This window comes from Pleurodeles waltl, chromosome 4_1 (assembly GCF_031143425.1).
Source record: "Pleurodeles waltl isolate 20211129_DDA chromosome 4_1, aPleWal1.hap1.20221129, whole genome shotgun sequence".
Classification (NCBI taxonomy): domain Eukaryota; kingdom Metazoa; phylum Chordata; class Amphibia; order Caudata; family Salamandridae; genus Pleurodeles; species Pleurodeles waltl.
The window spans coordinates 689,525,662-689,553,025 of record NC_090442.1 but is presented as its reverse complement, the minus strand read 5'-3'; positions in this window follow the sequence as shown (position 1 = coordinate 689,553,025).

Sequence of the window (27,364 nt, the reverse complement as noted above, 5' to 3'; positions counted from 1 at the left end):
CCTCCGGAGCCAGTTGGTAAGTCCCCCACTTCAGACACTGTGACCTTGACCTTCCCAGCAAAGACAAATGGGCATGGAGCCCCCTCCAGAACCAGTGGGCAAGTTCCTCACTTCAGCTGAGTTGCCCCCCATGCCTTCCTCTCCCCCTTGAGGTGCCTGCCCATTTCCAACATGATGCCTCTGAACAGTGGATTCCGGAAGTCGTCAGGAGTCAAGTTGGGCCTTGGACTATGCCCTGTGGCCATGTGGCCCTTTTGTACTTTGGACTGGCCATTGGCCGATTTTGAAAATTGTTGCCTGCATTTGGAGTCGAATGGACAATGTGGTGGCTGTTGTCTTAAAATTACAGTGTTTGCTGATTCTCATAGTTGTCCTTGTTTTATTTTAATGTGTGCCCTGTGACATTGGTTTAACTCTGCAGCTGGTTCTGTGTATGGTGTGTGTGTGAATGGTGTGTATTGTGCATGTTTGTGTCATTCTCCTTTTCCTCCCGCCCTCCCTTGTGTGCTAGGTGGCTGTACTCACCGTCATGGTCTTCATCAGCCTTGGTGTTCCAGGAGGACCATGGCATAGAATAGCATCGGGAAGACATGAAGTTCTGGTTCCATGGCGGCGGCGGTGTCCTCTGTGTACCTGTTGGTGAGTATTACTTTTTCTGTGTTCTGTTTCCACCAGGCTTTCGATGGCGTTGTTACCGCCCCAGAAATCCTGATGGTTTGCTATGTCATCTATGGTGGGTGGTACCTTGTTTTCCACCTGGCTGTTGATGGCTACCGCCGTCGTCAGTTGTGTTAACGCCCTGGCGGTTGGTGTAGTACATTGGCTGTCTATGGGAGGGATAACCCCCATGTTCATAATTTGGTGGTAATTACCGATAGCCTCTTGGCGGTATTACCACCACTTTAATAGTCACCGCCAATGTCATAATGATCACCAAGTGTGTAAAGCATTCAAGTATTACAAAACAGTAATAAAATAAAACACAGGAAACAGTTTAAAAATCCCAAACCAATTTATCATATTAGGAAATATTTGTATCTTTTATTTGACACCAATTTCTATAAAGAATTAATGTTTTTTGCGCATAGAAACTAAAAGTGCCACTCAAGTTATCTGGTCGCACCTCAACCAGGGCAAAGTCAAAGTTTCAGGCTGACGGCAATAGAGCCCTGCTCAGCTACAGCAAAGTTGACAATCCGATCCGACCTCCCTGGAGCCCTCTTTAGATACGCATCGCAGTAGAGCGTGGTGAAGAATTCTACCTTCCGAAACAGATGATTTTTCACGATGGAAATCTTCATCAGGGCCAAAGCTAAATCTTGATCCGACATCCCTGAAGCCCTCCTTAGATACTCTGCGCGGGAGGTCCTGGCCAACTTTTTACGTTTGGACTTTGCCACATTTTTTGGGGCATTTTCTCTCCAATGTCAGACGACCCTCCACAACAAGCTGATTTCAAGTCAACATTGTTTCATTGCCTTTCCAGGAGCCCCTGGTAAAATCCTGGAAGTCTGGGGATCCAGAGCTTTTCAGCGGGACGAAACTGCAAATCAGAATGGGTCGCGGTCGATTTAAGCCAGCTTGACTCTCGACAGTGGGTCGGTCCCTTTATGGAGCTTTATACCAAAAGTTCTCCAATCTTATCCAAACTTCTGGATTTTCTTCCAGAAGGTCTTTGAAGGTCCTTTAAGAGTTCACAGCTCACCCCAAGGTTCCAGAAGCTTTGAGTTGCTCCTTGAGAGGTAGGATTCTAACTTCCAGAATGCATCTGGATCGAACTCCAATATGACAACTGGACAGTGGTCAGCTGGTCAGTTTCTTCAGGATTTGATGTAGAGGACTCTTTTTAGCTAGTTTCACCTGTAGCAAGCAGAGTCCTTTCTTAAAGCAGTTGAAGCCAGGCAAAGTCCTTTTTGTGGTGAGACCCAGGTGTGCAGCTGGTGCAGTTCCTCTGGGTGCATTGTCCAAGTGCAGGTCAGGGGTTGAACAGGGCAGTCCTTCTTCTGATGTTTTTCCTTGTAGGGACCTGAGGTGTGGGTGCAGCTCTGCCAAATATATCCTTGCTCCTGGGGTGAAAAGCAGGGAGGTGTGACTGTCCAATCACAGGCAGGCAACTACCCCCTTTATTGACCACTTCCTGGGAAGTGTGGCAAAAATCAATAACATAGAACAACAGTCTTTAAAAACCAACATGGCTGAAACTGAATTTTGGAGGTTAGGTCTGTCTGAGCCCACCCACAGGTGTGGCAAATATACTCAACGCACCCCTTTCCTGCCCTGTCCTAATCTACTCAAGAGGGCACCTAATTGCCTGGGGTTGCAGGAAATGGGGGAGGTCCTGAGCTACCCCAAAGGTCCTTCCCTCCTTTGAAGACCAGTTTGGTTGCTCTCCTCCATCCTGTTTCACCAATTGCTGAGGCAGATCTCCTCCACCAGGCATGTCCTTTGTGTTTAGCTCAGGCCACTTTACACCTCAGTATGGCAGCCTGGCCAGGCTGATAGAGGCTGGCCAATCAGAGAAGAACACTACAGAGCTGAAGCTGGCAACTTTGAGGTAGAGTTTTAAAACTCTTTCCCTGAACTAGGGCATCTTATGAGTGAACTATATGTAAAAAATGTACTTTAAGGCTTTGGAAGTACTTTTAATTCCAAAGTTGAATTTGCATATACCTTTAGTCTATAAGTAGCCAGCAAGGCAGACCTGCCTTTAAAATGACACTGGTCACCTCAGCAGTGCACCTATGGGTGCACTACCTATGCTGGGATTCCTAAACCTACATGCCCTACCATATACTAGGGATTTATAGGTAAGTAGATACTGCCAATTATAATTAGCCTAATTTGCATATCCACTTCAGACAGGGAACTGTCCCTGGGACTGGTAAGCAGTACCCAGGGCACAGCCAAGAGTCAGTAGCTACCAGTATCTGCCCAAAACATTTGGTGGTGACCAGGGCAAAAAGGAGGACTTTCCTACATGGTGCTCATGTAAAGCACTCTAATACCTTTGTATTGAGATTCCACTAACCAAACTCTATTTGAAGAAGCCTAATTTACATCTAAAGGCAATATGTTTTTTGCTATCAAGCTTGAGGCCTTGACGTGCTTGGGTCTGGAGTCATGACTCCTTTTCCACCATTTTTGAGCAGCTCCTTTTACCATTGTCTTGCCTAGAACTAACCTATGTGCTTGGTTGCTGATTCTCCTGAGGTTATCAAGAGCACGTGCTATCGCCTAGTGTTAAGCTCTTCTCAAGTCAGTTGGTTGTTGCACCCACTGCAGAGGTCTTGACTGAGCGAGAATATCACAGATTACAATCATGACATAGCTTTTTCGCCTTTTCATCTCTGCAAGGTCAATGCAAATGAATTATAGTGATTTTCTTAAGAATGGCTCCTGTTTTGCAGCGCTATGAAAGCGATATATAAAATATAATGCCCCAACAAGCACCAGACGAAGATCTCTAGGGGATAGTGGATGCCGTACGACCATTGGCTGTACGGACCGACATGGCCAGCAATGGGACCCAACAACAAAAAATGCACCCATTGGCAACTTAGAAACTCACACACCTGACACATCCACAACACTATAAAACACTCACGTACACACCCCACAATCCTTTGGATCACCAATAGCAAGAATGAGACTGAAAACATAACACGCATTCAGTGAACTCAACATAACAAAATTCACACGCACAAATACATCACTAAAACACACACAAACCCCAAACACCCTCATAGACCACACACATAACCGCACAACAGCACCCTCACAATACACCCACAACACACCACCCACAACACACAACATGGCACACCCTAAGCACCCTCACTTCACAGATAGGGAGCTAAGGACCATGGTGGACGAAATCCTCAAGGTCGAGCCACAACTTTTCAGGGCACAGGTGCAGCAGACACCCATCACCAGGTAGATGGACCTATGGCAGACATTTGTCAACAAGGTCAACGCAGTGGGAAACCATCCACGCACAAGGGACGACATCTGGAAGAGATGGAACAACCTGCGCGGGAAGGTGAGGTCAATGGCATCCAGACACAACATCGCCATACAGAAGACTGGTGGCAGTCCCCCACCTACAACCCCCGACTACACCAACTGGGAGGAGAAGGTCCTGGCTATAGTGCACTTGGAGGGCCTCACTGAACTCACTGGAGGACTAGACTTGGGTAAGTCAACTACAATACTTTAACAGTTACCCCACCTATAATGCATGCAACAGCCCACCCCTCTCACTGCCACCAGGACCCCATCCCCATCCAGGCCACAACACCCACATCCAGGGACCCTGCATGCCCACAATCTCTCAAACAGGCCTCCATCCTTCCCCCTGTGCACAGTCACCTACCCTTCCAAGGATTCACAGTGGCACTACAGCACCCACAATGCACCTCCATCCCATCAGAAAATGCAAAGATAAGTACACAAAAGGACCCTGCATGCCACAACAGGGGAATCAAAGCACAAAATAGGGCAGAGCTGTGCATCAATTTCGGAAATAGTACATGATACATACACGTCCATTCCACCCCACAGGCACCACCACCCATGCCACCCGGACGGAAAGGCCAAGTAGTGCCAGCGCCTCACACGGAGACAGATGCCCCACTCAGGAGACTGGAGAGGGATGTATGGAAAGTGAGGAATACCCTGGCCCATCACATAGTCCTGGACTGTCAACCTCTATCAGCCAAGGAGGTGATATCTGAGGTCCTGGAAACATACCACCATACCCAGGACAGGATGGGCCAGATCCTGGCCACCCTGGAGCAGAATCAAAAGCTGCAGATAGCACACCACCAAGAGGCCATGGAGCAATGGAATCAGCTTAATGCCACCATGGCCACCATTGCAGGGGTGCTGCAGCACCAGTACCACAGCCAGCCTCCACCCACCTGCAAGCCCCTACCGCTAGCCAGCACACTTCTCTGCCATCTACTTCTGCAGCAGCTACTGGTCTGGTGGCACTGCCAGAGGACACCCAGGAGACCAGTACCCCTAGCCCTGCAGCCCAGCTCCAGTCACACAAACGTGACCTCAGACCCAGACATGGCACTGGAGCACCAGCCAAGACCAAGGCCCCCACTAAGAAGTGACTCTGCCCTGAACTGTCTCCCTTGTGTGCCACTGTGTTACCTTGTAGACCTGCCACTACCAACACAACATCTACCAATGTTCACATGGACCAAAATCCTAGTGCCACCAACAGCTGAGCACATGCACCTGAGTATGGATATGCACCATGAGCCCACTACCTTTCACTGTACAACAATATTACACATTTGTGTCACTTAATAAAAACATATATGCATTCAAATCGTATGTCCCTCGCTATTATGAGTTCAAATTGTGAGTGTGTATACATTAGACAGTCCATTTCATAATCATACCTTTATTGCAGGAGGGGATCCAACACACTGTAGTGTCTGAATTAAGTCACACTGTACATAATATTGGGTCACCTGGCACATTCCACTTCACTACTCAGTTAACAGTGCCAATGACTATAGAAACCACATTACCAATTACATGAGTCAGACTGAAACTATGCAGTGAAGACAACAGCATCATTGAACAATACCTTAGGGTCACTGGAAGTATAGGCGGACCAGCTGGGTCCTGGAGTTAAGATCTTCCCCCTCTTCTTCCTCAACATCACTCTCATCCCCTCTCTGAGGTTGCTGGGCTGGTTGGACAGCACCCTCCTCTTCCAGAAGGGGGATAGCTTTCCTCACAGCCAAGTTGTGTAGCATGCAGAAGGCCACCACTATCATACACACCTTGCCAGGGAAATATCACAGGGATCCCCCAGAGAGATGGAGGCAATGAAACCTAGCCTTCAGGATACCTATAGTGCACTTAATCACCCTTCTAGTACGTCCATGGGCCTCATTATAATTCCTCTCTGTATCTGTCCTGGGATTTCTCACTGGTGTCAGGAGCCATTGCAAGTTGGGGTAGCAAGAATCACCTGTAGTAGTGGACGTTAACAGGACCATAATGAACTGACTGTACATACATATTGGCTGGCTGATACCTATGTACAGAGCCATTGTCACACACACTCACCTATGAGCCATCTTTTGTCCCCTTGTAGTTGTCCCATCAAGTGTGGTACACTGCTGTTTCTCAGGACAAAGGAATCATGGACTGAGCCTTTGAACCAGTCATTTACATGTGATATGTACTGGTCAACAGTGCCCACCAATTGTATATTCATGGATTGGAAGCTCTTTCGATTCCTATACACCTGTTCATTCACTCTTGATTTTATGAGAGCTATGTGGGTTCCATAAATGGCACATATCACATGTGGGATGTTAGCAAAGACATAAAATCAAGACTTGATGGCAGGAAGTTCAGCCCTTTGGGGGAACTGGACATATGGCTGCAGGTGTTGGACGAATGCACACAGGAATTTGGACAGGATGAGACTACAAATTGGCTGTGAGACCCCTGCACCCATGCCCACTGCCACCTGGAATGAGCCAGTAGCCATCAATGGAGTACCAATAGCACTTGCACTTACGTAGGGATGGCATGCTGATTCAGATTAGCCAGTCTCAGTAAAGGATCCAGTGAAGCACAGAGGTCATGGACTGTAGCACGATTGAGTCTGTAGGTGACAATGATGTGACATTCATCCATCGTTTCCAAATCAACCAGAGGTCTGTACGCAGATGGGGCCCTCCCTCGCCACATGGGTCTGTACCTATGGGGGAGGAAAGAACACATATGAAGGGCACTCATACACCTGCAACATCTGATGTTACTGTTTAAATTAATGTGCGACACATAGGTTACACACACAAACACTAAGTATGAAGTACACCGTCAGTCGAATGTGTGCAGAGTCAACTCTGTTTAAATGGCATACCAGTGTGGACACATTTTCAAAGATGGGTGCATGTAAGGAACAGAAACTCATGTAATCAAGCGACTAAGGTCGAAGACTAGGATGCCCTGAATGGGGCCCCTGGCCAGGCTATGATACCTTGGTGGTAGCAAGATGGCAACCTCCTGCCATCCACGTCTGAGGGAGTAGCAGTGACATACCACTGGCGGTAGTCATCACAGCAGAAGGCGGTGTTCACATCCGTGCACCCAATCATTGGAATACATGGTTGTCAATGTGGAACCTGGGTCTATCATGATCACCGGCGGCGGTGACAGTGCCCACCACCGTGGAACATATGCCATGTCGTCAGACCCTTGCCACTTGACTCCTGATTCCCTTGCAGGGAAGTACTCCACTGCATGTGCTGCTGTGTCCTGACTCTGGTCCCTGAGATGGCGTGAGTCACAGGGGAACGGGCCCCAGCCTTCACCACGGAGGAACTGTAGAAGCTGGTGGACGGGGTCCTACCCCTGTATGCCAAGTTGTATGGGCGACCAGAGGAGCAGGTGAGTTGGCGGCTGTCATCCTTGGATGTGTGTGGTTATGGCGGATGCCTGTATGCATGTGTGTTTGATATGTGACTGCCCAGTGGTAGCCTTCTGGCATGTACTGTATGTGTGTTGATTATATGGCTTTCAAAAATGTCCGTTCCATAGGGGACGACATGTCATCTGTATTAGGTGCACACATACTGACGTCTGTTTTTCTGCTCTGTGTGTCACATGCAGGTCAACGCCCATCAGAAGAGGAGCCTTTGGCAAGCCATCGCCAAGGAAGTGCAGACCCTGGGGGTCTACAACCTGCGGAGCACCCACTGCAGGAAGCGGTGGGAGGACCTGAGGCACTGGGCCAGGAAGGGGTGCCCGTCGGAGGCTGACCCCTCTAATGGCCCTTATTCTGGCGGTGGCCTATCCGGATTTGGATGGGCGTTTTGAAGGCAGCACAGCAGCCACAAGTGGGTGAGTCCCAACAATGTTGCTATACTGCTTTGATGGGTGTTTTTGGGTGCTGTTGTATGTATGCTGTCTAGTGCCACGCACTCGGACAGGTGTGTTCATGCAGTCCTGCCCCCTCAAAGACCTGGGGATGGTGTGAGGGCATGTTTGTGTGGCCCCAATAGGCCCATGGGGGGCCCACTTTCTCTAATCCTGGATGGTTTGTGGGCTCATTGACTGCTGAGTGCATTCGCTGGCATGGTCTCCCATGTGTGTACTCCACAGAGTCAATCAGGTCTATGTTTCTTGTGGGTAATGGGGTGTATTCTGGTGTAGTGGCCACTAGTCAGGGGCACAGTCATGACTATTGCTGTAGATGCTGCGGGTAGGTGTGTGACCTGGATGGGAGTGTGTGTGAGCCAGGGATACATATTCATTTGGGTATTTACAGAGTTCTCCCATGTTTTGTCTCTCCACCTCTTGTGTCCTTTGTGTACATCAGCATCATCTGGCGAGGGAGCAGTGGCACCGGTAAATGGGGATGCAGAAGCCCACGGTTCCAAGGAGGCAGAGACGGTGGATGCCAAGGGGACCAGTGGGTTGGAGGGAGAGGGGAATACCACGGGGAGGCAACAACCATGGGCAGTAGTGACTCTGATACCTCCTCCGATGGCAGCTCCCTAGTGGTGGCGGAGCCTACTGGGCACAACCATTCTATAACCATCTTTTGCCACCCCTCATGCCATCACCGCCCTCCCAGTTGCTCCCGACCCAATTGCCGGTGCCCGCTCATCCAGGAGGGTGGGCATCTCCTTCGCCCCAGGCACCTCATCCCCTGCCCCAGTCAGCCCTGCTGCCCTCACGGAGGAGCCTATTGACCTCCTGAGAACCATATATGTAGGGCAGACAACCATTGTGAATACCATCAAGGGGCCAGCCTCCCACCACCTCTAATCCTTCCACCACTCCCTTCAGCCATCCCAAGCACACGTCCTGACAGCCATGCACACAGATCAGCACACAAGAAGCACACGGAGAAACACAAGCACCACACTTCCCACCACAGGCATGCACACACCCAACATACCAAAGCAGAGACAACAACATCCACTTCCCCCAGTGTGTCAACCTCCCCCGCCACTTTGTCTGTCACCTCACCATGCACACCCACACGCATTGCACCCTCAGTCACTGCTTCAGGCCCTATTCTTGCAGTCACCACAACATCTGACATCCAGACATGCACCCCAGACACCACACCTGCACTCACCACAACTACTTTCTCAGACACTTGCACCACACTTACCAGACCTGCAGAAACCCAGACAACATCCATCTACACTGGCAACCTGTCTTCTCCCACTGTGTCCACCCCTCCTCCCAAAACACTCAAACATTTTCAGACATCCACACAACACACATCCACTACACATCAGCATACTGTACAGGCACCTGTATCCACGTCCTGCACACTTACACCTGGTACTAGCACTCCCTCCACCTCCACTCCCAGACCTTCCTCCAAATCCCCCCCCAACTGCCCCTAAAAAGCTTTGCCTCTCCCATGTTGACCTGTTTGAACCCACCGGCCCACCCCGTCTTGTCTCTAAGCATGCCCATCTCTTTGCCCAGCCCACTCCTTCCACGTCCAAGTCCACCCCAGTCTGCCCTTCCCATTCCTATGCCTCTTCCCCAGGGAGGAATAAGCCCTGTGTTGCCCAAGGTCTCTCTGCCACCTCCCGGTCCAAGCCCACTCCCCCACCTTCCAAGGGCAAGCCCAAACCCCCTCCTCCTCCCAAACCTAAGCCCAAGGCCCCCCTTCCAGATGTACGTTCCCATCCCCACTAACCCCTGCCCCTGTTCCCTGAGGTGCCTGGCTGCCCCATTGAAGCCCCCTTCAGGTGGAGTACCCTATGCACATGTGGGAGTCAAGTCCGGCCTATTTTGGCCCTTCCGGGATTTTCATATGGACTGGCCAATAGCCTTATTTGGACAATATGTTTTTTGCAGTTAATACATTTCAGTGCCCAGTAGTGCTGTTGGCACATTATGGCGATGTTGTTTTACCGTTTCACTGTGGGGGGTGGTGTGCACCTGTGTGTACGTTGGTGCAGGTCTTTGTTGCCTTGTGTCAGGTATGTACATCTTGTTCTTGTATGTATGGTGTGGGATGATGGGAGGGGTTGGGAGTGCGTTGCAGGGTGGGTGGGGTGGATGTGTAACTGTGCCCTTTCTTCCCATGTGTACTAGGTTGCGGTACTTACCGTCGTCATCTTCGTCTGCGGTCACGGTCGTGGAGGTATATGGGAAGGAGCAGCATTGGCATTATTTACAACTCTCTCTCCATGTCTGCGTCGTGTGTTCTCTGTGCCTCCGGTGAGTGTTTCCTTTTAGTTTGCTCATTTCCGCCATGTGGCGGTAGTTCCCACCCCAGAACTGATGGCGGTGTTATGCTTTATAATTTGGTGGGGGTTAGTTCTTTTCCGCCAGCCTGTGGGCGGCCTCCTCCATTCTCATCGGCACTACAATGATAGCGGTGTGTGGATGAACTGCTACTTGTTTCTCATGTGCTTCATTATTTGGCAGTCAGGACCGCCATCGGGGCAGCGTTTACCGCCATGTTCATAATCTCCCCTTGCTACCAAAAATTAATGTGTTCTTGTGTAATACAACCAGTGCTCATGGAAAGCACTGTAATACCTTTGTAACAAGTTTGTGCTATATAAAACTGCAAAAAATATATATAAATAAAGGGCTCCAATACCTTTATGTTGAGGTTGTGCCACATAAAACTGCAAAAAAGTAAAGAAATAATCTTGACTTGCACTGTGCACATTTCCACTTTCAAAAATGTTTTAGCAAGGTCTTAAAGGGGCCTCCCCCCGCATGCACCCAATCCCACACCATGCACAGCCTATTGTCCTGCACAGAGGTTTTTGGTGTGTGAATGTGTTGGTAATTTTTTTTCATTGATTTTTGGATTGTTAGAATCTTCACAAGTTTACACAGGTCCGTGCTGAGTGCCACAGTGGGTTTGCCGATCGGGTGAGAAAAAAATTAGGCACTTTTTCCCTAGGACCCCTGCATCTCTCGTATGGGGTCAGGATACATGTATCCTGAACCCTTAGGTCAATTTTTTAATACTTTTCCTCACCTCAGGCCCGATGCAAGAAAGAAAATGTCAGCCACAACTATTCTCTCAGGTTGCCATCAGCCAATCAGGGCCTTACTTTTCTGACGGACTGGAACTGCGAAAGGTCCACGTCCCTAGATATCTATATTTATTTTTCCTACAATGAGTCCAAAACTACTCAACAGATTTACACCAAATAACAAAAAGGGCTCTTTCTGGCCCAAGGGCTAGCTTTTGGTAAATTTTGTTGTAATTGCGTTTAGTGTTTTGTGTTGTCATGTCTAAAATCCCTTTCGGAAATTGCATGGGGAAAACACTCTTTAGGACCCCCCCTTTTTTTGAGTCCCTGCTTCAAAAATCATCCTGAAGCTTTCCATTCTGCAATAAAAGTGACTGGCTTACTAGTTTGAAAATTTCGTGAAAATTCACCGAAGTTATAGACAAAACAAAAAATGCCCTTACCTATCCCCAGTATGTAATATAAATATATGCCATGATGGGACCCGGGAAAGGTCCAAAGAAAATGCAAAACAAAAATAAGAAAGGGGCAGGGTAGGAATTTCCTGACCCTCTAGGCCTAGTGGTGGGGGTTTTGCCATGAACTCACAGGGGATTTGCAAATCTGCAGAAAAAATGTAAATGAAAAAAAGTAATTTCTCGCTCTAGTTTTTCAATTAACCCCCTGGATTTGACAGTCCCAGGGGAATTTTTATTATACATTTTGGGGTGATGGGGTCAAATGCAGCCCGCATGCAGGGCCACTTTCAGCCCTGGGGACTGTGCCTCCCAGGGCATAGCAGATATTTTGAATTGGAAGGTGGCTTGGCCATAACAATTGGGTGATAGGTATGCAATGCTGCCCCACTTCTTGGGCTTTCTGCCCCAGGAAACGCAACCCCAGAACCCAGACATGCTAAATCATGGGAGGTGGCCATGTGGCCCCCCTTCTGGAGCCAATAATGGACGTGGGAAGCAACAAGATCAAACACTAAAGGGCAGATTTATGAAAAGCGGCACTGTACATAGAGCAGCACCACTTTTCTTGCGCCCCTTAGCGCCCCCCTCACATTACCATGTGTTCACTGTATCTAAGATGCGGCAAACAATGGTGCTAGTTAGGGAACTAGAATCAGAATTTTGAAGCTAGTTCAGAGCTTTGCAAGATTAGCATCAAAAATGTTTATGCTTATCCGGCAAAGCCCTTTGAGGCCAATTGTAAACAATTGTGCGCCTCCTTATAACACCCACTCTGAACAGACGTTAAAAGTGACAAAAAAAATTATGCAAAGAAATCTCTTTGATTTCATTGCACCATTTTTTCAACCCCCCCTCAACGGAGTAATGCCCCCTTTCCATACATTATGCCTGGCACAGGCATAAGGTAGCACAAAGGGTTACAAAGTGTCGCAAGGCATGCATTTAAAAGCTGGTGCTGCGATTTTGGCCTTGTTGGGCCACATTAGCCTGAAAAAAATGATGTTAATGTGGTGCAAGGATGTGTTGAGGGTATTAAATCTGCCCCTAAGTCCACTCTTAGTGGGCAGGACCAGGAAAAATGTCCTCATCTGCGGCTAACAGACTTTTCACTTTTTTCCCTGCTATCTGCAAACCAGGCTCCCAACAAAGAGGAAGTCGGTGCTCTGACTGGGCTCCAGGGCACCCACACTTTACTGGCCAAGTCCCGGTGTTGTGGACCCTGAGGCCAATATTGGCCCAGGAAGGGGTGCTGCATGCCACCTTCCCCATTGTTATTATGGCTGGGCCCTGGAACATAGGGTTGCCGGGGGCAAAATGCCCTTGGGGCGAGGGTTGTGTGCCCCCCTCCTCAATTGTTAGTTGCATCAGCCCTGGGAGATGTGGTCCCCGGGGCCAATATTGGCCCTGGGAAGGAGCTGTGTGACCTCTTCCCCTTGTTAATATGGCCGGGCCTCAGGAGATGGGGTCCCCGGGGACAGAAATCGGCCCAGGGAGGGGGCTGCATGCCCCCCTAACCCTTCAAAATGGCTGAGCCTTACAAGATGGTGTCCTAGGGCAAAACTCGGCCTAGAAGGAGGTCTGCATGCCTCCCTTCACAAGTAATTAAGCAATGAGCCGTGAGGGGTTAGGGTCCCTGGAGCCAAATATGGCCCAGGGAGGAGGGCTACATGCCTCCTCCCCAACAATAGTGGTGATCCCCAGGGATGGGGTCCCTGGGGCTGAAATCAGCCAAAGGAGGGGTTCTGCATGCCCCCTTTCCAGGTTGACTGCCTTTGGTGGGGGGGGGCGGCCAAGCCCAGAGCCAACATCCGACTGATGATAGCCAGCAGGCAGTTATAGTTAGTACAACTTTTCCCATAGTTGAATGTTTTTGGTTTTGCTAATAACTTTTGCGCTGTTTGATGAATCTTCACAAATTTTTCCAAAAAAGTGTACTACTTTACCTAGGTTTGCATGGAAAGTTTCAGTGATTTGTCTTGGGGAGAATGAGAAAATATAGGGGGGTCCAAAACCACTTTTACCGCATTCTGTGTCTATGGGGATTTTGCATTGTTTAGACATGGCTACAGCCGAACCACTGAAAGGAGTTACACCAAATTTGTAAGAAACTTGATCTTGGTCTGCAGATTGGGCTTTTTGTGATTTTGCGTAAATCTGGTCTGTAGATTCAGAGTTATTTTAGGTTAAACAATATAGTTATATAGGGATATGGATCCTCTGCAGATCCACCCGCAGAGGAGTCAGGGATCCGGGGGCAAAAGCAAGGCCCTGATTGGCTGGTCGCAACCTGACAGAAATTTTTTAGCTGCCATTTTGTGTGTTGCATCAGCTGGGGGGTGGGAAAAGAAAAGTGCAAAAATGCATAAGGGGTCTGAATGCAGATATACTACCACATAGGACACAGAGAGGGTGCAAACAAATGTCCAATTTTTTTGTCCAATCCATGGATCGACAGCAGGGCTCAGCATGGACCCCCATGTAAATCTGCAATGGATCTGCGGATCTACAGCAAAATAGAAAAAAAACACATTGCATCCTGCCTCATGCTGTGCTCGGTTTGCGTGCACGCTGGAAGATTGACCGCTTGGCCTGGCCATAGGCCAGGCCCTGTTGCCTATCCCCATCATGCATGCTAAAACAACAATAGAAATCCACTTAGAAAACAAAGGTAACAGGGACCTTACTGTTAGGTTCTGAATTAACTGGCACAAAACCAGAGTAATTCAGCAGTTATAGTTAGAGTTGTTTCATGTAACCACAGCTTGCGGCCTAAGGTAACTATAACTGGTGTTCCTGCTATGCACATTTTTGTCTTCAATAGTTTGACTTCTAATGTTTCATTGATATGTTTATTGATGGTATAAAAGTTGTCATGAGTGCTGTAATAGCTGGGATAATTAGCAGTGCATAGCGAGGGCGGGAGTTATAGTTACCCTAGCCGCAAGTTATAGTTACTCGAAATAAGTCTAACTATAACTGCTGAATTTCTCTGGTTTTGTGCCAGTAAATTCAGAATATAACTATAACGTCTCTGTAACCTTTGGCTTTTCAAGTGTATTTCTATTTCTTTTTAATTTAATTTCCTAACTATAACCTCCATGTAACCATTAGGGGCAGATTTTAGAAAAGTGGAGCTGCACCCAATGCAGCTTTCCTTGCACACTTTAGAGCCTGCCTACCACCACCATGTGTGCACCATATTTGAATTACGGAACACCATGGCGCAGGGTAGGGGGCAATAGCATAATTTGTATTGACGCTATTGATGTACTCCTGCAGAGTACATAGGGTCCCATTATAAATAATGATATGCCCCCTTTTAACGCCTGCTCTGAGCAGGAGTTAAAAGTGCTAAAAAAAATGGCTACATCACCCCCCTCCTGACCAATTTCAGCCCTGGTGACCCCATCCATTGGGGTCCACCTCTACTCGATGGGAGGGTGTGCCCCTCTCCCTTGGCCGATTTTGGCCTCAGGGATCCCATCCCCCTGGGCCCTGCTATCTCTTCCAGTTGTCCCCCAGGGCACCCAGTATGCAATGGGACCGGCATTGCTTTTGCACACCGGGGGCAGCTAAACATGCAGCTTCCTGTCTGCAAAAGCAATTGTTTCATCTCTTTCCCTGCCCACGTCTCTGCAGGTAGGAAAAGCGATTAAAAGTTTGCTTCCAGCAGGCAGGACCATTTTGACTGCTCTCACTGCTGGAAGCAGAGTGTTTGCTTTGGATTGATGGGAGCTGTCAAAGCTCCCGCCAAGTCAGAGCAAACAGCTATGTCGCAGCGGTGGGCATCCTGGGACATAGCAGGAGCCGGCCCTGTGGTGTGGTGGTCCCCAGGGCCATTATTGGCTCCACAAGGTGGGCTGCATGGCCCTCCTCCAATGTTTATAGAGCCCCGGGAAGGTGATGATCCCCGGGGCTGTGGGTCTGCGATTGACACCCTTCATCCTTTCAATTCAGCTCCAAGGAGACGGTAGTCCCTGGGGCTGCGGGGGAATCTGCACAGCCCTCCCTTCTTATTTTACAATTGCCCCAGGGAAGGGAAGGCTGCGGGGTACCCTCATATATATTCAAAACATCCCTGGGAGGTGGCGGTCCCTGAGGTATGGAGGGGGTCTGACAGACCCCCCCCAATTATAACTAACACATTTTGCCTGGGGAAGTGTTGGTCCCTAGGGCATGGCATACTATTTTATCCAAACCCCAGGGACCATGCGGCCCGCTGGCATAAATAAGCCCAGGAGGGGAACCCCGTATGCCCCCTCTTTTATTTGTTATATGCACCCGGGATCTGGCCCACCCTGGGACTTTGCTAAAGCAAGTGAGGAGACTGGCTTGTTTTTGGGGGTTTTTCAGATTTTGCCGCAATATTTTGACATCATCATGAATTTGCAGCAACATTTTTTTAAAGTGCTTTTTTGCTAGAGCTAAGTGGACAGGGTGTCCCTACCCTGGCCCATTTTCTTATTTTTTATCTTTTTTTATGGGCGTGGCTGAAGCCAAGTCCCAAGATGGCTGCCAACATGTCCTTGTTGAAAGGGTGGCAGCCAATCAGACCTCAACACAAGATCGGGAGGGTTTGCAGAGCCTTCTCATCCCTATATATATACAAATCAGAAATTTCTTTAATACCTCAAAAACTACCAGACGGATTTACACAAAATAATGAAAAGGAAGGTTTCTGGACCAAGAGCTACCTTTCTGCCGAATATGGTGTAATTCTATTTAGCGGCTTGGTTTGTAGGCCTGTTCAAAAACCCTATAGAAATTAACATGGGGAAAACACTTTTTTGAAACCCCGTTTTTCTCACCCTCCACTTGACGGATCACCCCCAAACTTTCCAGGCAGCACCTGACTTGAGCATCAAATTGGTTTGGAAAATGTTGTGAAGTTTCATCAACCAACGCCAAAGATATAGGCAAGTAAAAAAAAAATTTCTCTCTCTCTCTCTCTATATATATATATATATATATAGAGAGAGAGAGAGAGAGATATATATATATATATATATATATATATATATAGATAGATATAGATATACAGCTTTCAAATGAGATCTTAAGGAGTGAGTAACATACTGTGGTAGAAGATGATAGGTATCAAAATAAAGTGTATGTCCTTTCATCACAATTTATTCCAACCATTTGTATCTATGTGGCTTTATATTTGTTTCGGTCCATTACTGAACTATGGTATATGTCCAAGTGTAATAGGCATCATACAGAATGAAATATCATATGATAGATTTAGTGTAATTTATTGTGTTTAGTTATATAAATGACTACCTAATTGAAGAATTATTTGTGGTATAACATGTCTAATAAAATCAGTGTAGGTGTGGGAGCCATTGCTGTGCTTGTGTGCTGGGATGCTCTTTCTCTTCTTCAGGCATAACATGAACATATTCTGTAAGTGACTAAGAGCCAGATGTAGGAAGAAAACATTTTGCGAGGTGCAAATTGCGAGTCCCAGCAACTCGCAATTTGCACCTCGCAAAATGTTATGCAGAAAGGTGTCTCAGACACCTTCTGCGACTCGCTATGGGGTCTCAAAGACCCACCTCATAAATATTTATGAGGTGGGTTGCAGTTTGCGACCCCATAGGGAGTCTAGGCACTCACAGGGATGGTGGCCTGCTTGAGACAGCAGACCACCATGTCCGTGACTGCTTTCTTAATAAAGCAGTTTTTTTCTTTTCTTTTTGGAGCCCGTTTTCCTTAAAGGAAAACGAGCTGCAAATAGAAAAAATACCGAAACCTTTTTGTTTCGGTTTTTTTCAGAGTAGGCAGTGGTCCATAGGACCACTGCCTGCTCTGAAAAAATATTTTTGTTTGCATTCACAAAGGGGAAGGGGTCCCATGGGGACCCCTTCCCGTTTGCGAATGAGTTACCATCCCTTCCTATTTGCGAGTCTGAAACACATTTTGCGAGTCGGTTCCGACTCGCCAAATGTGTTTCTGCATCGCGTGAGGCCTTTTGCGCCTCGCAAACGGCATTTTTCGCCGTTTGAGAGGCGCAAAAGGCTACCTACATCTGGCCCTAAGAAGCTAGTGACAACCTAATGGTACGATAGGGCAAACTGGACACCCTCTTCTGACAAGGAGCAATACGGGGTGTTACTTGGCAATCTTGTTTTTCCTTACCGACTGAACAAGTCAAGTGCATTGCAAATTACGGTCTTAGAAGCAATTGGGCCCCTGTTATTTCTGCTGCTGCTACACACATTCTCAAAAATTGCCTTGTCTTTTTACACTGTCTCTTCTTGGGCACCAGCTGCTCAATTTCTGCTGTTACACGGAGAATATTCTGAGGAAGAGAATCAATCGCAGTTGAAGTATCTGACAAGGCATTATTATAAGGTAACGGTACAGGAAATGCTCTTTCAAGTGGAATCCACTCTGCTGTTGGTGAGCAGATTTGCTCCCTCTGCCGCAGTTCTAAATTTATAGTGAAAGCAACGGCAGGTGACACTAAACATTTAAAAGAAGGCAATTAAACTTCAAAGTTTTAGGGTGCAGATGCATCAAAAACGTAGTTGCAGCACATCTTCTAAATGTGTCAGATGTATGAGTGAAAAATAGGGTTGAAAAATTCAGATTGTGTTCCATAATGAGGGCATTTCCAGCTGTGCATCTCAAGACGTGCTTCACAGATTTGACATTCTCAGAGACGTGTTTGAACCTGATTTCCCACAATTGTATAAAAACACATCAGTATTCCCCCCAGATGCACATTCATTTCGCCTTTAGACAGCGTAAGAGCATTTGACATACACCTGCCGGAGATGATAGTCTGCGCTCCCTGGCTCTAGTCCTTGTTCATTCTATGCCTCGCCGTCAATGTCAGCTGGACGGACACGCAGTTATACTAGGTGACACTTGCTGTACTCTGGCCTGCTCTCAATCCACTTTTTTCAAACAAATGTGTTTTCTTTTATTGTTTTGCAGCAGAGCCTTAACACCTGATATAAAAGTAATTAAATACACAGATATAAAACATATCCATATAAATACATGTGCCACAACAGTGGTAACCAAATCTGAAGGAGCGTCTGCCATGTCACCTTCAGTCTGTGCAATAGGAAAGGCAGGAATGAAAAAACTAACTTGCAACGAGAGCTGCTGCCAAATATTCAGTAATCAGGTGTACTAAATGTAATCATATTGTCTCAGTAAGCACCCTAATATACTTTTTCACAGGCATCATCTTCTCCAGATATGTTGGGCTATGCCATAGTAAAAACCACCATTTTTGATGAATGCCCCAGGAAAGCAGCCCATTTTGTCCAACAAAGCCATATTCCTAAGCAGAGTGGAATTTCATAAAGCAGTCCCTGTTTAGTTGAATGCATGGCAAAATGGGCCTAAGGGCCCGTTTGACAATTGCCTGATTCATCTTGCACCTAAGTAGTGTGCCAGGCTGCTATGACAGCACTTGGCAGTGATTAGCTCGAAAAAGAATGAATGCCGGTGTCCAGGGCTCTACTCAGATGCCCGCAGTCAATGCACTTGAATGTCAACACCCAAGTACCATGAGTGCATACTACTAAATTTACCTCATGCCCTTTAATGTACTACTAGACGCTCCCTGATCTTTTATCTCACTCTTGCAGGTTCCTGCTTTCTCTCTTTGTGAGGGTTTTCCACTCTTTCTCTACCTTTCTGTTTTGTGTATTTTTCCATCTCTTGTGTTCAGTAAATGTTTTTGATGTGGAAAGACAAGTGCTGGTCCCTAAAAATGAGTTTCAGTGACCCCCATTGGCAACCACCAGCTCAGATTAAGCATTGGCACTTAGATGAGGGGGGCCTATATTGACTTTTACTAGAAAGGTCCTCTTGAGGCTCTACCTCTAACCCATAAGTTCACAAAGGACATCTGCCACGAGGCAACCAAGAGAAGACCTCCCTTGTTCTCCTTGGAAAACTCCCCATAATTGGATGAATAAAATCTGTCCAACATTGTCCCTTGTCTAGCCGAAACTCTAATACTAAACTATGTATGTAGATGCTGATAGGGTTATATACAAGACATTTTCTTGGGTATTACTCAAAGCAAATAGGCCCTACTTCTCTCATCGGTCTGCTGGTGCTGATGGGTAGTATGTGTCTGCTAACAGGGAATTACAATGATCGCACATATCACCAGTCACTGGTAGCCATTGTGTAATGGACTGTGAAATACAATGCACACACAATACATAATAACAAATGTTCCCTAAAAAGGAAGTTCAATACCTTAGGCCTTCAAATACAATGGAATGATAGGTGGCGGCCTGATTACTTCCCAGTAATCTCCTTTACCCAGAATCCTAGCCATTCTCATTACAATCCTTAGAAAGGGAGTGAGAACTACTACCAAGACAAACGGTCATGATTGTACTCTTTCAAACAAGCCCTTAAAGAAATACTTAGCACATTTATTTTGTTTGTTGAACAAATATTTATTTTATTTTATTTGGAACCATTTCCTTTCCTGTAGGCTTCTAGAAAGTCTTCCAGTACCATAACTTAAGTTGTATATGGATACAAGCATTAACACTTAATAAGCCATTTACTTGGTGGTTGAAAATGTAGGTCTCTATTGAATATGTACTGAAGATCTCTGGCAAGTAATTGAGACATTATCTCCTCTTTGTCCTACCTACTGAACATGCATCAAGTTGCCGTCTCACACCACTAATCAATCAGTTCAGCTGAAAGTGATGAAAACCTTACCACTTCTGCCTTGCAGGATGGGAGCAAAGTGAAGAATAGCTCTCTAAATCATGAATGCCTTACTCCACTTGGAGCACTGCAACTCTTTCCAGCCAGTCCAAATGTCCTGAACCTCCTGGCACAGAATGGTCTTCCCAAATACAAGTGGTTTGCATCAGTTGTGGTAACTACCAAGTAGAACTAGTAAGTAATAATGCCCATGGACGTTTTCACTATTAGGTGCTGCAACTTCAAACACCAGACTACATAGTGACTGATAAAATAGACATAGAAATTGTAAACTCTGCATCTGGGATTGCCCACAAAAACCTATGGAATTTCACAACAACCACCAGCTGGCGACAAGAAGATGGAAGGACCTGCCGATTTCCATCTGAAAGTGATCTCTTATTGACTTTAGAACTTTGGAATCGTTGGAGGGTTGTAGAAAAGGTTACCTTTAGTGTAGTGTGAATGCATGATTTTTCAGAAAGGTGCACAAAGCTGTGAAAAAATAAGCAGTAGCAATAAGTCAGTTGTCAAAGTATTGGAAACTCCTGAACTTAATTAAGATATGCTACAATAGATGGCAGTAGCTTTGTAAAGAATTGCTGAAGTGAGGTTGTAAGAATACATAGCTAAATGTGGAATGCCTACCTCAAACCTTACTAAAAATCATGGAACTGCAAAATTGGGTTGTGCCAATATGGATTTATAAGAGGTCAAAAATGCTGTGCTGGGAGAGCTACTGAATGAACTGTAACATCACTATCCTGAATGTGAAGGGAAACACAAACCTGTTGATAAATCTAAAATACAGCATACCTTCATTGATTGTATGAGGATATATTGACCGTAACGTGGTAAAAACATCAATTAGAAAAAGATTGATGCCACACACTTATAATGGAAAGTGTAAAAAGGTGGCAAAAGTATCATGGACAAAAATATCTTTATTAAAAATATTTAAATGGAAATGCCATTACTATAATTTTAAATAAAATCACGTAATTTTCTATTCAATTAATATATTCGAAAACATATAAAACAAAATGTATAAACATAGTTTAACTTAATATTTTTAATGTGTGTAATTAATGATTATAATTAATCAACAATCTGCATTTGTTAATTATAAATTCCAATACACCCCTAAGCTAGGCCCTAGGTATCCCAATGGGCAGGGCCAGTGTATATTAAAGGTGAGACATATACTGATGTGTTTTACATGTCCTAACAGTGAAATACTGCCAAATTCATTTTTTCACTGCTGTAAGGCCCATCCCGCTCATAGGCCAATATGGGGCTGCCTTTAAATATCTTTTAAGTGCATTTTCCATTTGGGAGCAGACAGAAATTTGGAGTTTATTGTCTCTGAACTCACAATTTAACAATACATCTTTTGGGCAAAGTTGTTTTTTAAATTGTCAGTTTGAAAATGCCACTTTTAGAAACGGGCATTTTCTTACTTAAACCATTCTGTGACTCTGCCTGTTTGCGGATTCCCCGTCTGGGTCAGACTGACAGTTGGGCTGTTTGTGAATTCCCTCTAGACAGTGAGAGAAAGGGAGCTGGGGTGTAGCCTGCATATCTAGATGGGTCATCTGACCTGGAGTGGAGAAAGGAATGGTCACTTACATTCGAATGGGCTGTGCCTCCCCTCACACAATGCAGTCTCCAACTCCCTGGTATGTGCCTGGGGCCAGGCCTGAGCAAGGCAGGACCTGTGAACAACAGAGACATTCCTTTCAAGTTTACCAACTTCAAAGGCAGAAAGGGGTATAAGTAGTGGAACCAAAACCCCAGATTTTTAGATTACTTCTTGAATCAAGAGGAACATCTGTGAAGGAGAAGAGCTGAAGAGCTGGAGGAGGAGTACTGCCCCTTTGCCTGTGACTGTGCTTTGCTGGGTTGGCCTGCAGTTGCTGGTTCTGCCTGAGAGAGGACAAAGACTGGACTATGTTGTGCATTCTTTCTTGAGAAGAATCTCCAAGGGCTTGAACTGAGCTTGCCTCCTGTTTTGAAGTCTCAGGGCCATCAAAGACTTCCTCTTCCAAAACCTGGACTCTCTGCTGAGACTCCTGCCCTGTCAAGTGGTGCCCTGTCCAGTCTCTGGGCCTTTGAGAGGTGAAGTTGGCAGAACAGGGACAAAGCACAGTGCGGGAAAACTTTCAATGCACCACCTGCAACGTGGATGAAAAACCACATACTGCCTGCTTCACGGCTAAAATTGACACTCTACCAACATTGCAACAAGAAGACTGATGCATTGTGGCTGGAGAAACTACTCAACACCCAATTGCGGCTGCTGATAATGACACAAACCCCACATAGCACGGTTTTCCAACACTGTGTGGCCGTAATTCTCATACATCATCGCTGGACATCAAAGTCATCTTGAACCTGCATGGATCTGAGGTGCCCTGACTGGAAATTGATGCATCACTCTCTGCAGTGGAGAAAAATGACGCATTGCTGACGTGACCAGAGAAGAAAAACACTCACGGCCTCACTTGCGAGTAAGGAATTGACACATTGCTGACTTTCCAGATGCACCCCCGCTCTCCCGCGCAGCTTTATTTTTTTACAAAAACCAAGAACTTTGTGTAAAATCAATGTTTCCATTGTTTTCTAAGGAGTAAGACTGTTATTCTTTTAAACAATCATATCTTGACTTGTGTATGTTGGAGTTTTGCCGTTTTGGTCTTTTTTGATTTAGATAAATATTACCTAATTTTCTAAACTGGTGTGGTGGCCATTTTGTAGTGTTTTCACTGTACTACTGGGTGTGTTGGTACAAATACTTTACACATTGCTTTTGAGATAAGTCTGACTGCTTGTGCCAAGCTACCAAGGGGGTGAGCAGGTGTTATCTTGAGTGTGCACCTTCATTCCCCTGACTAGAGTGTGGGTCCCTGCTTGGACAGAGTGCATGCTGACTGCCAACCAGAGACCCCATTTGTATCAAAGTTGTTTTTTTACATTGCTCCTAGCACCACCTTTCACCACCGTAGCATAATTCTGTTTTATAGTAAGCTATCATTAAGGAGGCCTTTCTCCTGTGCTGTATTTACAAAGTGGCACCATGCTTACATTGTGCCTCTTTGTAAACCTTTGCACCACATTATGCCTGTGCCCGACGCAGGGAGGCCTGAAAAAATTGTGCAGTAAAATTTACAACATTCCACTGCACCATTTGTTTCCATCATTTTTAACAGCTGCTCACAGCAGGTGTTAAAATGAAGCCCCCATTTAATCAAAGTCCCCCTGTGCTTTACTGCACTATCATCAAAATTTTTTATGCTAGTGCAGCAAAGCGCCACAATAGTGTAAAATATTATGATTCTAGTGTCCTAACGACCGCCATTGTTTGCCATATTGTAAATATGGTGCAACCATGGTGTTTTTAGGTGCGGCAGGGGTGACGCAAGAAAAGTAGCACATCTGGACCGATGTGCCACTTCATGGTAAATATGCCATTAATTTTGTTTATTCAGGCTAGTGAAAAGATAGAAAAATGAATAAACAACTACTTTACATATTTATTTCAAGTTTATTGTTTGAGACATACTATGAGAAAGAGACTTTTAAAGTGATCTTTTCCCTTCAAGAATCTTCTGTGAGCTACTTTGCTTTAGCTATCCCACTGTCTCTATATTGGACAAAATACATACATTTACTTTTTAACACCAGTCAAACATACATTGAGAAAAGTGCATACATTGAGTGGTTAAGGAATACTATTCTAACTCCAGTCTAATTAACATTGTGGAAAGTGCATACATTGGTGAGTTGTGTTGGGGGTGGGGGATTACTGGTCTTTCCTTGATTTAGGCATGTTCAGTCATGGTTCTTAAAAATAGATCTTATGAGTTTTTGGTCTAATACTTAGTGCCTCATTACAAATTTGGCAGAGGGGATTACTCCATCATAAACATGACAGATATCCTGTCCGCCATATTACAAGTTCCATTATATCCTATGGAACTTGTTATATGGCGGACAGGATATCTCTCACGTTTGTGATGGAGTAATCTCCTCCACTAAACTCGCAATGCGGCCCTTACTCTTTAAATTTGACTCTTCAAAAACAGCTAAAATCCTCCTCATGAGACTTTAACATTGAAAGCATCCACTGAAGTACTACTCTGGGAAGCATGACAGCTCCATTCTTGGTCTATTATCCCAGACCTTACTTTCAAGAGTTTTTGGATGCCTCCCAACCTCAACTGGCTAAGACCCTGTACATAAAACTCAGTTATGACACGCTTGAAATTGGGTCATTCATGTCAAAATGGGAAAAGGGTAGAATTGTCAATGATGAAGGTAGCGGCCCCATGTGTTAGAAGCATGTTAAGGAAAATGTTGTTCATGTCTTCTTTTTTTGCCCTGCACAAGCTGAGGCTAGAAGCAAATGGATTCCTCCCTCATGTATTCGCTTGGGCTTCAGACAATACCAAGAGTCTCTAAGGGTAATGAAGGGTGATACTACTCCCTACATTGTGATCACTATGAGGAGCAATCTATCCGGTGTATGCCTCATCAGGAAGCAAAAGGGCTTAAAATTTGAAGTGTGTAAACGTCTGATAAATTGATTTTTGGTTGCATGTGAGAGTGCTAATTGAAAAAGTATTTTTATTGTTTTAATCTGCAGTTGCACTTTATACTAGCTTAACCTTTTTGCTTGGCTAAGCTTTACCAATTCTTATTCCTTACTTTGATTCTATAAAGCATTTTTAATCCAGTTTTACCCATATTTGCTTTTTCATTTTCTGTAGCTTCTTTTTGGTCGTCTGTAGGAGGCTGGCCTGGTTTGTACTGGGTACCAAAGGTACTTAGACCTTATACCAGGTCCAGTTATCTCTTATTAGTGAAATGCAGTCAGTGTTGACAAGCTAGGCTGTCTAGGGGTAGGTGTAGCTGAGCAGCCAAGACTAATCTAGGAGACATGCAAAGCTCTTGCAATACCACTGTAGTCACACAGTACTCACACACATGAAAGAAAATACTCAGTGTTACAAAAATAAAGCTACTTTATTTTTAGAGACACAATGCCAAAAATACCTTAGAGACTATACTTCCTTAGGAGGTAAGTAATATACACAGTATATACACTAGGCATGTAGTGTGTAGAGGGGCACTGGGAGTGTAAGAGAACACCAAAGGTAAGTAATAGAACCAACCCCAGAACCCAGGGAAACAGGACTAATTCACACTAAGTTTCCTGAAACAAACAAGAAGTCGTGATTGAAGATTATGCAAGAACCAGAAGTGACTGCAAGACACCAATGATGGATTCTTGGACCTGAAGACCTGTGGAAAAGGGGGACCAAGCCCTAGTAGTACTGAAGAAGCCAGGGAGAACAGGAGCCCCTGCTAACCCGCATGAAGATGCAAAAGAAGAACCACCGGTAAGAAGACAAAGTCAGTTATGCACCCAAGAAGACAGATGCGGGTTCCTGGTTTGGTGAAGAAGATGTCCCATGCCAGATGGATGATTGCAGTCTGGTTTGCGTCACTGGATTCTGCCAACAAGCCTTGGCTCAGGTAAAGCTCGCGGTTAGCAGAAGATGGCGCTGCCTGGTAACAGGAGGGACCTGTTGGCCTCTACCCAGGAGAGGGGGACAGAGGAGGTTCTTAGCAACTCAGAGAGTCATGAGAAGACCAGGCAGTGCAAACAGGAGTCCCACAGCACAGGGACAAGTAAGGTGCAAGTGGAGGCCCATGCAGCATGACACAAAGGGATCCCACGCCACCGAAGAACCACTCAGGAAGGTGTGCGTCACAGAATGGAGTGCTGGGGGCCTAGGTTGTGCTGTGCATGAAGAACTTCTTGGAAGAGTGCACACAAGCCTCGGCAACTGCAAATCATGTGGTGCATGTGGGTACTGTCTTGCGTGGGAGGCAAGCCCTTATCTCCACCAAAGTTAGACAGCTGGACCTTGAGACTGTTGGGGTCACTTTAGTCCACCACCCGTATTGCTGGATCCACGCTCGTCATTTTAGTGAAATATGTGTTTTTGACCACTGACTTGGAATTTCCGAGACCTCGGTCAGAATTAGACGTCAAATGCCTGACATTTGTCTCGTGAGGGTGGATATCTCTTTCTCACAGTTGAATGGGGTCATCTTCTTGCTGGCATGAGAAAGATGAAGAGCTTGGCAGGCCCTACGGTGGTGAATTTTTTCCTTTATTCTTTGCTTTGCATAATCATAACTACATATATTTGCTGTGCACATTGCAGTTGAGAATCTTTTTGGTATATTTTCCTTTCATTGCTGTGACTATTTTTAAACGTGTGCTTTCAACCTACTAATCTCCTTTTTTAGTAACATCATGGTGAAATAATAATAAATGCCTTCTTTTAACTGAGTAGTGCATTCCAGAGATTTTTGTCAGCTCGGTCATTAGCGAAAGCAAAACAGTCATCGAGAGAGGAGATCCACGGCTCCGGTCATCGCTGTAGAGAGGGGCCAGCTGAAGCAGGGAAGTGACTCCGTCACTCCAAAGGAGATTCCTTCGGTTCTTCTTGTGTAGGCTGAAGACAGGCAGTCCTCAGAGGATGCAAGACCTGGAAACAGATGCAGTTGCTGTCAGGAGCGGAAGACACAATGTTGCAGGGGTTGTCTTGGCTTCTTTGTTGCAGTTTGGAGAGTTCCTGGAGGGTTCAGCTGCAATTCTGTTAGACTTGGCATCCTTGCTGTGGTCTCCCATAACTTTTTCCCTCTGTTTCCCAGGTTGTTGATGTGTGCTGGGCTCTTTTTTTGCTGTTTGTGTTACTCTGGGCACTTTACTGCTGCTATTCAGTGCTAAAGTGCAAGGGCTCCTATGTCAAATGTATGTGTAATTGTAATTCCATGATTGGCATATTTGATTTACTGATAAGTCCCTACTACAATGCACTAGAGGTGCCCAGGGCCTGTAAATCAAATGCTACTAGTGGGCCTGCAGCACTTGTTGTGCCACCCACATTAGTAGCCCTGTAAACATGGCTCAGACCTGCACTGCAGTGTTTGTGTGTGCAGTTTTAAACTGCCAATTCGACATGGCAAGTGTACCTACTTGTCAGGCCTAAACCTTCCCTTTTCTTACATGTAAGACACCCCTATGGTGGGCCCTAGGTAGCCCCATGGGCAGGGTGCAGTGTATGTTTAAGGTAGAACATATACTAATGTGTTTTATATGTCCTGACAGTGAAATACTGC